Source organism: Trachypithecus francoisi, unplaced genomic scaffold, assembly GCF_009764315.1.
Source record: "Trachypithecus francoisi isolate TF-2019V2 unplaced genomic scaffold, Tfra_2.0 Lachesis_group13, whole genome shotgun sequence".
Classification (NCBI taxonomy): domain Eukaryota; kingdom Metazoa; phylum Chordata; class Mammalia; order Primates; family Cercopithecidae; genus Trachypithecus; species Trachypithecus francoisi.
This window is the reverse complement of record NW_022681458.1, coordinates 107,440,814-107,450,896: the sequence shown is the minus strand read 5'-3', so window position 1 is coordinate 107,450,896 and position 10,083 is coordinate 107,440,814. Positions and strand designations below refer to the sequence as shown.

At 46.7% G+C, this 10,083-nt stretch overlaps 1 pseudogene across 1 annotated transcript; it reads right to left on the bottom strand.

The window, feature by feature from the left end:
• Positions 1-361: 361 nt before the first annotated feature.
• LOC117094224 lies at positions 362-1,057 on the bottom strand (annotated as a pseudogene). Its single transcript, XR_004441464.1, has one exon. The product of XR_004441464.1 is annotated as a polyubiquitin-like (transcript).
• Between the last annotated feature and the right edge of the window lie 9,026 nt (positions 1,058-10,083).

The window sequence follows — 10,083 nt, the reverse complement described above, 5'->3', positions numbered from 1 at the left end:
ACCTTTGATCAGGGCCATTGACCAAGGTCAGCTTTCTCCAACGTGTATTCAGAGGAGGGTTCATGTCCTATAAGGTATTAATTGGTGTTTTATGGGGGAAATTTTTAAAAAGTGGGGCAGAGAAATCTGCATGTCCCATCCATTTGGGAAGTGTTTCACTCAACAGGTTTCTCTGGTGTAGCTCCTCTCAGAGCCTTTTGTAAACTGGAGTGCATTATGGAGCTCCAAGATGGGGCCATAGTATACAATTTCTCCTTACATTATTTTATTGAGAAATTGTTTATTCAAGGACAAGCATTCTGAGAAGTGAAGTTTTTGAAATAATGATCCAGGCCTTTCCTCAACACTGAGCTGTTTCTTTTCCTTTCTTTTCTTTTCTTTCTTTCTTTTTTTTTAACCATGCAACAAAACCTTTATTAACATTTTGAACAGGTTCAGCTGTTACTGAAACTTGTAATTTCTAAACTTAAGTTGGGGCAAATGGCTATACTGCAGAGTAATGCCATCCCTGGGCACTGTGAATGCAAGACTGGAGAATTAACAGCCACTCCTCAGGTGAAGGACCAGGTGCAGGGTCGACTCCTTCTGGATGTCATAGTCAGAAAGAGTGCGGCCATCTTCCAGCTGCTTGCCTGCAAAGATGAGCCTCTGTTGGCAAGAGAGGCTAGGGGTAGGGGGTGACTTCTTTATCCTGGATCTTGGCCTTCACATTTTTGATGGTGTCACTGGGCGCCACTTCCAGGGTGATGGTCTTGCCAATCAGGGTCTTCACAAAGATCTGCATACTACCTCTCAGACACAGGACAAGGTGCAGGGTCGACTCTTTCTGGATGTTATAGTCAAAAAGAGTGCGGTCATCTTCCACCTGCTTGACTGCAAAGTGAAGCGTCTGCTGCTCAGGGAGAATGCCTTCCTTATCCTGGATCTTGGCCTTCACATTTTCGATGGTGTCACTGGGCTCCACCTCAAGGGCAATGGTCTTGCAGGTAAGGCTCTTCACCAAGATCTGTATTTTGACCTGTTAGCGGATACGAAGATGCTGCAAAACACCAATCATGTCCAGCCACAGGGACACTACCACACACTCGCCCAACAAAGCCAGTCGCCCCTACCACTGAGCTATTTCTATGTGGGTTCTTCCCTTGGCCCTTAGGCTGGGATAAATCCCTGTCTTCATGCAAAGTTAGAGACATGATTAGATACAAGATCTACAATATTTGTGGATAAAAAACAAACAGTTGCTTAAGAAAACTACAACTATTTTTTTTTGCTGACACCAGAGTGAAATTTCCCCCATTTATCTCCCATCAGCCTTTGGTAGGAGCACAAAAGCTACCTGCTAGGCACATTCCAGCACCATGATCATGACACCAACCCTTGTTCATTCATTCCTTCACTCGTTTACATTCAAACTCTGTCCTCATTTGCTGCTCTGCTGCTGGTTCTGGCTCCAAGCACTTCTTTTTTTTTTTTTTTTTTTTTTTTTTGAGACAAAGTCTCACTGTCACCCAGGCTGGATTGCAGTGGCGCGATCTCAGCTAAGTGCAACCTCTGCCTCCTGGGTTCAAGCGATTCTCCTGTGTCAGCCTCCCGAATAACTGGGAGTGAGCTACCACACCCAGCTAATTTTTGTATTTTTAGTAGAGACAGAGCCATGTTAGCCAGGCTGGTCTTGAACTCCTAACCTCGGGTGATCCACCCGCCTTGGCTTCCCTAAGTGCTGGGATTACAGGCGTGAGTCATTGCACCTGGCCTCCAAGCACTTCTTATTCTGTCCCCGACTTAGATGCCCATGCCTGACTCCCATCCCATCAAAGTTGAAAATGTCCTGATTTGTTTTCTGGTGTTTTGACAATCAGTGCGCTTGCTTTTTTTTTTTTTTTTTTTGAGACGGAGTCTTGCTCTGTCGCCCAGGCTGGAGTGCAGTGGTGCGATTTCGGCTCACTGCAAGCTCCGCCTCCCAGGTTCTTGCCATTCTCCTGCCTCGGCCTCCCGAGTAGCTGGGAATTTGAGACACTCTTGCTCTTGTCGCATAGGCTGGAGTGCAATGGTATGATCTTGGCTCATTGCAACCTCTGCCTCCTGGATTCAAGCAATTATTCTGCTTCAGCATCCCGAGTAGCTGGGATTATAGGTGCCCGTTACCATGCCTGGCTAATTTTTGTATTTTTAGTACAGACAGGGTTTCACCGTGTTGACCAGGCTGGTCTCGAACTCCTGACCTTGTGATCCACCCGCCTTGGCCTCCCAAGCTCTTGCAGTTTTTGATACATTCTTTGGCTTTGCCTTCTCCTCTGAACTCAGGGTCTCTAATGTCTTCACAGTCAAGACCAGTCTCCAGTGCAGCCCCTCACCTTGGATAACCCCACCTGTAACTCAGGTGGCTCATCTGCGGCTCAGTTTCCTCAGTCAGAATAAGCGACAAGCCTCATCTCCACCTCCTCCCGGGATTCACGTACCACCTATCCTCTGAGCCTCTTCTAGTGTCTCAACTGTGCCAGGGTCAGGAAGACTTTTCTTGTAGTGATCTAAATGTTTCTTCCAATGGATGAGTCAGTTACCTCCTCCTGTTTCTTCACAAGGGCAGTGGAGAATGTAGAATGCTGCAGAGGGGTATACTGGGCATTGGCCTGTTAGTGCTGCGGTGGGCAGGTCCCTCTCTGCTGCTTGGCAACTCTGCATTCTTCCTCCTGAAAAGGAATAGCTCCCACCCTAGTGTAACCCTCCAGATGCCCTCTGAGGACCTCCATGGTATGGAAGGTGCTGGTAAAGTTGACTTAGGTCTGGTTTTCACTGCCAACCCCCTCATGTCATTGAAATGGTGACAACCCCCAGGACCCCCATCCCTGAGAGAACTCCCTCTAGAGACACAATTTCAAGGGCATGTGTCTAAACTCTGGGTAGGATTGCCCAGTGGACACAATCTTCTGGGCAGGCTTATGAGACACTGCCCCAAATGTTCTCCTTCTGTGCAGATTCACTGCTTCCTCTGCAGACTCATGGCATTCAGTGCTCCCCACTGCAGGCATTTACTCCCTTTATCTCTCATTTATGAGAGATGTAAATATACGGCAGGAAAATTACCCTTACGCAGAAGCTTGGGGGAATGAATAAAGGAACCAAAGCACTTAGGCTTCCCTGGCACACCACCCATGAGCTCTGGGAGGGATTAGAAAGAGTAATTAACTACTCTTAGAAGCCTCTTAGATCTACTTTCTTCTACTTTCTACAAATGAGGTTCCAACAAGTGGGGCCAAGTAGGAGCATACAATGTGGGGGAACTTAGGCATTGCTCTGTCTCCAAAACTAACAGGAAAAGTGGGTAGTGGGAAAGGTGCATGTGAAAGGAATTATGTTTTTAGAAGGTCCACTTATTTTTCCCCAAATACAATTACGGTCTGCTCATTATAGACATTTTGGAAAATGCAGAAAAGTAGAAAGAATAAAAATTTGTCTATGAAGATAAATGGGGGAAATTTCACTCTGGTGTCAGCAAAATAAATAGTTGTATTTTTCTTTAGCAACTGTTTGGTTTTTATCCACATTGTAGATTTTGTATATAATCATGTCTTTAACTTTGCACAAGTTGCTGGAAAACTCTGCAATGTTCATTTGTGAAATAACTAATTATTTTTGAACAATGTTTATTAAATGTCTACCATGTGCCAGGAACTCTGCTAGGCTTTGAGGATGCATGACTGAGCCAAACAGATGTGTGGTTGCCCATGCATACACACCATTCATAGGCAGTGTGACCTGATGGATGTTGACAGGCATTAATAGGACTCATGGAGTGTGTAGCTAGTACTGTTTGAGCACTTTGCATCTGTGTCAGGAAAATTTAATTTCTTCATTGTATAAATATTCTTCCAGAATTTTTCCCTTCTCCTCACTCCAAGGGGACTAGCCCACACAATTGTGCTTTCTCCCATGGGTGAGGTTGCCAGAGGACAGCTCTGCCCTCAGCTTTTGTGGAAGTCTCTTGGCATAATGTCTTGGGCGAGATTGTGACTGGGGTCCAAGAGGAAGAGGGGACAGAGGAGCGTGGGATGAGGAAGGAGGGTGGAATCCCAGAGCTAACAGCCTCTGAAGACCTGAAGGGCAACAGAGGGGGCTGGCTGAAAGCATTGTAGACCTGTGAGTTTCTCCCTGGGGAGACTCAGCGGAGAAAGGCTGGTAGCAAACCAGGGAGGAAGACTCCAGGTACCTGTGTTCCCAGCAATAGCAAAGGCCATCAGACTCCCACTTGGGAAGAGAGTAACCCAGACACCTGACTCAAGGGACCATGGAGACCTTGACAGTGGGCATCTGCTTGCTAACCAGGGTGAGTGATGACAGGGTGTCCCAGTGTTTCAGGATTCTTGAGACCCTTGGGCCTTTGTAGAACTCGTCTAAGCTGCTTAGGTCACACACTTAATCCGTTTTGTGCTGCTATATATCTGAGAGTGGGTAATTTATAAAGAACAGAAATTTCTCACAGTTCTGGAGGCTGGGAAGTCCAAGACCAAGGTGCTGGCAAGTTCATTGTCTGGTGAGGGTCTGGCCTCTGCTCCACTCTGGCACCTTGAATGTGGCATCCTCCAGGGGGTGTGCTGTGTCTTCACATGGCAGAGGAAGACGGGCAAAGAGGGGCAAACTCTGTCAAGTCCTTTTATAAGAGCACCTAATTCCATTCACGAGGGCAGAGCTCTCATGACTCAGTTACTTTCCAAAGGCTGTGCCTCCCAATATTGTTGCCCTGAGGTCACCTGAATTTTGGAGGGGAAGCATTCAAACCATAGCACACACTAGTCTTAAGTTCTCTTTGCAACCCAACAGTAGCCAATATTAGCTCACTCCCATCAAATGTTGTCCCACAGCAAGCAGAAAACATACTCTTCCTGCTACTGGCTCTTATATACTCAGAGAGTTCCAGCTCTGTCCTCCTAGGTGCTTTGACCCCTACATGCTATGCAAGATTCACTCAATACAGATTTAATATTATACCATGAGCAGGATTTTTGTCCATTTATAGGAACAAAAGCAACCGGATTTTTCCAGACCAATAGCTCAAGTAACTGGAATTTTCCAGACCCTAGCTCAGCAATGGATTGTTCATAGATCAAGTCTCTGTGCCGTACCTACATGTCCAAGTTGAAGGTCTTTGCTAGATTCTTATACTCAGTGTATGCAAAGATGACGAATATCTCTCGATTATTCCAATTAGTCTTCATAGTTGACCAGTGAGGGCCTATTTCTAGCATCTTCAGGTGGACTAACACATCATTACTATTATCAATTGTATTAGTTTCCTTTGACTGACATAAGAAATTTCCATAAACTTGGTGGCTTAAAACAACAGAAATGTATCCTCTTTCAGCTCTGGAGGTCACAAGTCCAAGATTAAAGTATCAGCAGAGCTGTGTTCCCTCCAGAGGCTTTAGGGAAGAATTTGTTCCCTTACTCTTCTAGCTTCTGGTGGCTCCAGGCATTCCTTGGCTTGCAGCTGCATTGCTCTAACTTCCGCCTGTCTTGACGTTGCCTCTTCCTCTTCGGTAGATGTAATCTTCCACTCTTTCTCATAAGGACATTTATCATTAGACTTAGAGTCTACCTGGCTAATGTAGGATAATCTCTTTATCTGAAGATCCTTCATTACATCTGCAAAGAGTCTTTTACCAAATAAGGTAACACTCATGTTCACATTAATAAATAAGACCCCCTAAAAAGATGTATCCACATCCTAATCCCTGGAATCTTATTTATCAATGTGAATATGAGTGTTGCCCTTACCTGTTGACATAACATCTGTGTGTGTATTAGTATGTTCTTGCACTGCTATAAAGAAATACCCGAGACTGAGTAATTTATAACAAAAAGAGGTTTGATTGGTGGACGGTTCTGTGGGCTGTACAGGAAACATGGTGGCATCTGCTTGGCTTCTGGGGAGGCCTCAGGAAACTTAGAATCATGGCAGAGGCAAAGGGGGAGCAAGGCATCTCACAGGGTGGGAGCAGGAGCAAGAGAGAGGTGGGGAAAGTGCTACACATTTTTAAACAACCAGATCTCGTGATAACTCATTCACCAGCATGAGAACAGCATCAAAGGGATGTTGCTAACCCATTCATGAAGGACCATCGTCACGATCTGGCTACCTCCCACCAGGCTCCACCTCCAACACTGGGGATTACAATTCGACATATCAGTGTGGTAGAGTGCCTTGTCCTCAATTCTTTAACCCTCCCTGTTTCCCATTGCCATGTGGGTTTGCAGTTCCTCCTCCTAGAGGCAGAATATTGCCTCATCCCATTGAGATGGGGGTTGGCCACATAACTTGCTTTGACCATTGGATGTTATTAGATATGATGTGAGCAAAAGCTTAACATGTGCTTCAGAATTGTGCCCGTACTCTTGTGCTTCAGCTATTGCCATGAAAAGAACACAATCCAGCTAGTCCACAGCTCCAATGTGGGTTAGAGAGACGTGGAGATGGCACGGATTCAGCCTGCAGTTTGAAATCCAGCCCAGCTAAGCCTAACCTAGATCAGTCAATTGATGGCTAACCTACTGGTACCTAAGTAAGACTCATTGGTTGTTGTTTTAGGCCATGCCACCCTATTTTGGAACGGCATATTGCAGCAATGGCTGACTGATACATCCTCTGCCTCCGTACTTGTCATAGCCACCTCCCTCCATCCACATCCCCACTGTTACTGCTACATTACTATTTAGGGGTACCAGCAACACTAGCAGGACTTACAGCCCTAGGTGCTAAGGTCACTCCTTGCCATAAGACTGGGTTTCTGAGCCGGGCGCGGTGGCTCAAGCCTGTAATCCCAGCACTTTGGGAGGCCGAGGCGGGTGGATCACGAGGTCAGAAGATCGAGACCCTCCTGGCTAACACGGTGAAACCCCGTCTCTACTAAAAATACAAAAAAAAAAAAAAAAAAAACTAGCCGGGCGCGGTGGCGGGCGCCTGTAGTCCCAGCTACTCGGAGGCTGAGGCGGGAGAATGGCGGGAACCCGGGAGGCAGAGCTTGCAGTGAGCCGAGATCGTGCCACTGCACTCCAGCCTGGGCGACACAGCAAGACTCTGTCTCAAAAAAAAAAAAAAAAAAAAAAAAAGACTGGGTTTCTGAGGGGCATGCCTGGGCCTTGGGAGAGAGGGAGATGGGTCCTCTTCCTATCTTGCACCTTGCTGCAACTGCCCGCTCCTGAAATCTTCCCAGGGGAGACCTAGCGTCTGCATATAGCCAGATGAGCCTGCAGATCTAGCCACCCCGCTCACCCCCTCATTCAAGTGGATATTGGCGACTTGAATTGAACCAGCCAACTTAAATTGACTTCCATCCTTTCCACCTCTCTAACTGCCCACACCCAGACCTTTGCTTCTAGCATTCTTGAGGGGAGTGGTATCATGGCAGAGAAACTTTTTGGAGACACAAAAGGGGACAGCCAATCTAAATTCCTGGGACTTCAGTCATTAGCAGCCAGCCAGGGTGGCCACCAGTGTTTTTCTCTGAATGGTAGGATTATGGAAGTTTTAAAAACAGTTCTGGGTTTGGGGCGGAGCAAGATGGCCGAATAGGAGCAGCTCCAGTCTCCAACTCCCAGCGCGAGCGACACAGAAGACCGGTGATTTCTGCGTTTTCAACTGAGGTACTGGGGTCATCTCGCTAGGGAGTGCCGGACAATCGGTGCTGGTCAGCTGCTGCAGCCTGACCAGCGTGAGCTGAAGCAGGGCGAGGCATCGCCTCACCTGGAAGCGCAAGGGGGAAAGGAATCCCTTTTTCCTAGCCAGGGGAACTGAGACACACAACACCTGGAAAATCGGGTAACTCCCACCCCAATACTGCGCTTTAAGGAAACAGGCACACCAGGAGAATATATCCCACACCTGGCCGGGAGGGTCCCACGCCCACGGAGCCTCCCTCACTGCTAACACAGCCGTCTGCGGCGATCTATCCGCAAGGCAGCAGCGAGGCTGGGGGAGGGGCGCCCGCCATTGCTGAGGCTTAAGTAGGTAAACAAAGCCGCTGGGAAGCTCGAACTGGGTGGAGCTCACAGCAGCTCAAGGAAGCCTGCCTGTCTCTGTAGACTCTACCTCTGCGGACAGCACACAGCTGCAGCCCATTAGGGGAAAGAGCGGGGGCGGTGCAGACGCCAACGACTCTGTCTGACAGCTTTGGGGAGAGCCGTGGATCTCCTAACGCGGAGGTTGAGATCCGAGAACGGACAGACTGCCTGCTCAGGTGGGTCCCTGACCCCTGAGTAGCCTAGCTGGGAGACATCCCCCACTAGGGGCAGTCTGACACCCCACACCTCACAGGGTGGCGTCACCCCTGAGAGGAAACTTCCAAAGAAAGAATCAGACAGGTACACTCGCTGTTCAGCAATATTCTATCTTCGGCAACCTCTGCTGCTGATACCCAGGCAAACAGGGTCTGGAGTGGACCTCAAGCAATCTCCAACAGACCAACAGACAGTCCTTCTGACTGTCAGACGGAAAACTATCAAACAGGAAGGACACCTATACCAAAACCCCATCCGTACGTCACCATCATCAAAGTCCAGAGACAGATAAAACCACAAAGATGGGGAAGAAGCAGGGCAGAAAAGCTGGAAATTCAAAAAATAAGAGCGCATCTCCCCCTGCAAAGGAGCGCAGCCCATCGCCAGCAACGGATCAAAGCTGGTCAGAGAATGACTTTGACGAGATGAGAGAAGAAGGCTTCACTCCATCAAACCTCTCAGAGCTAAAGGAGGAATTACGTACCCAGCGCAAAGAAACTAAAAATCTTGAAAAAAAAGTGGAAGAATTGACAGCTAGATTAATTAATGCAGAGAAGATCATAAACGAAATGACAGAGATGAAAACCATGACACGAGAAATACATGACAAATGCACAAGCTTCAGTAACCGACTCGATCAACTGGAAGAAAGAGTATCAGCGATTGAGGATCAAATGAATGAAATGAAGCGAGAAGAGAAACCAAAAGAAAAAAAAAGAAAAAGAAATGAACAAAGCCTGCAAGAAGTATGGGATTATGTAAAAAGACCAAATCTACGTCTGATTGGGGTGCCTGAAAGTGAGGGGGAAAATGGAACCAAGTTGGAAAACACTCTTCAGGATATCATCCAGGAGAACTTCCCCAACCTAGTAGGGCAGGCCAACATTCAAATTCAGGAAATACAGAGAACGCCACAAAGATACTCCTCCAGAAGAGCAACTCCAAGACACATAATTGCCAGATTCACCAAAGTTGAAATGAAGGAAAAAATCTTAAGGGCAGCCAGAGAGAAAGGTCGGGTTACCCACAAAGGGAAGCCCATCAGAATAACAGCAGACCTCTCGGCAGAAACTCTACAAGCCAGAAGAGAGTGGGGGCCAATATTCAACGTTCTTAAAGAAAAGAATTTTAAACCCAGAATTTCATATCCAGCCAAACTAAGCTTCATCAGTGAAGGAGAAATAAAATCCTTTACAGATAAGCAAATGCTTAGAGATTTTGTCACCACCAGGCCTGCCTTACAAGAGACCCTGAAGGAAGCCCTAAACATGGAAAGGAACAAGCGGTACCAGCCATTGCAAAAACATGCCAAAATGTAAAGACCATCGAGGCTAGGAAGAAACTGCATCAACTAACGAGCAAAATAACCAGTTAATATCATAATGACAGGATCAAGTTCACACATAACAATATTAACCTTAAATGTCAATGGACTAAATGCTCCAATTAAAAGACACAGACTGGCAAACTGGATCAAGAGTCAAGACCCATCAGTCTGCTGTATTCAGGAGACCCATCTCACATGCAGAGACATACATAGGCTCAAAATAAAGGGATGGAGGAAGATCTACCAAGCAAATGGAGAACAAAAAAAAGCAGGGGTTGCAATCCTAGTCTCTGATAAAACAGACTTTAAACCATCAAAGATCAAAAGAGACAAAGAAGGCCATTACATAATGGTAAAGGGATCAATTCAACAGGAAGAGCTAACTCTCCTAAATATATATGCACCCAATACAGGAGCACCCAGATTCATAAAGCAAGTCCTTAGAGACCTACAAAGAGACTTAGACTCCCATACAATAATAATGG